Source organism: Schistocerca nitens, chromosome 4 (assembly GCF_023898315.1).
Source record: "Schistocerca nitens isolate TAMUIC-IGC-003100 chromosome 4, iqSchNite1.1, whole genome shotgun sequence".
NCBI classification, from domain to species: domain Eukaryota; kingdom Metazoa; phylum Arthropoda; class Insecta; order Orthoptera; family Acrididae; genus Schistocerca; species Schistocerca nitens.
This window is the reverse complement of record NC_064617.1, coordinates 906,213,195-906,214,800: the sequence shown is the minus strand read 5'-3', so window position 1 is coordinate 906,214,800 and position 1,606 is coordinate 906,213,195.

Genomic DNA, 1,606 nt, shown 5'->3' with positions numbered 1-1,606 from the left:
AAACTTGCAACCCTTGTCTAAAAGATCTGAAAAATGCAAGTCTATATTACTGTTTTCTAAACATTTTATAATGATCAAGGAAACTGTAAGTCATTTCTGTAGTTCATGAGGTGAAGCCAGAAAGTTATACACAAACTTTCAAGTTATGTATTGCTACATTCATTTGTGTGTCAAAATCATATCAAGATATTCCTCATGTCTGGAGGCAGATGCAAATAAATAAGTGTGTGGAGTGTGTCTCTCAGTCTACACAACACCAAGTAGAAATAGGAACTTTTAGAGATTTTTTGCAAACACAGAGTCAAATCAAAAGACAAATTTTATGATTTCCATGGAATAAAAAATACATATAATTTTTTGACGCTCATCATTCGGATGCTCAGAATTTTTGCATGACAAACTCATCATTTGAACATTCCTATGGCCACTCCACTTGATTATACTGAGTGAAGCTTTTTATTACCTACCTATACTCTCTAGTTATGTCACTTGAATCATGATTTATAGACAACAATGAGACACCATTGCAAGCAATTTTAAATCATCCCAGTGTTACTGAAAATATAAGCATAGGTATTCTCGTCAAAGCTGTGAAGGCAATGGCTGAGATTTATGTCACAGGAAAAATCTAGAAGTAGAAGTTGTTATTTTTTATTGAGAAACAGAGCTGTGATGAAAAAGTGACCTCCTTTCAGAAACAACATTGTTAAGACGATTTGTTAAGATTAGATTTGGTTTAAATTATATGATAATTTGACCAACAGTGTGCACTGCTGAAATATCATTTAGAACCCTCAGCTGAGTAAAGATGTAGATGAGTTGCACAGTTAGTTAAGAGAGAGAAAAAACACAAGCCAAACCTTCACTTTGCTTTTTATGGAATTACAATACTAGATATCTGTGTAGAATTATCATTTCATGTCACAATATTTTCCTAAACTTGACTGTAACTTTAATTTTTTTGTTCATTCGTAGCTTCTACATAACAAAAGATAATTGATTTTAAATGTAGTTTTAACGTATCATCTAATATTTATTCTAAATTTCGATAGCACTCTTTATTATTTGTTGCAGCATTTGTTCTTTTTTGTATTTCATCTGAATAAATAAATTGAATACATCAGAAATTTGGGTTTTTGATGTGATTGTGTATTCTAAAGTCATATTAGTTGTTTCATTACTAATTACCAAACAGTGTCCAGTATGTTTTATAGATTTCAGCATTTTCTACATTCAAGCCATGAATACATTAAAGATTTTCTTGCCTTGCCTTAAAAGTAGTCAAATGGATATTGAAAGAAATATCAGTGGAAACAAAAGTGAAAGGTAAAGAATGCTGCTACACAGTACCCAGAAATCTTCAATAGTCCCAATCTGCTTTGTACTCATTGATATATGTTGTTGTGGTCTTCAGTCCTGAGACTGGTTTGATGCAGCTCTCCATGCTACTCTATCCTGTGCAAGCTTCTTCATCTCCCAGTACCTACTGCAACCTACATCCTTCTGAATCTGCTTAGTGTATTCATCTCTTGGTCTCCCTCTACGATTTTTACCCTCTACGCTGCCCTCCAATACTAAATTGGTGATTCCTTGATGCCTCAGAACA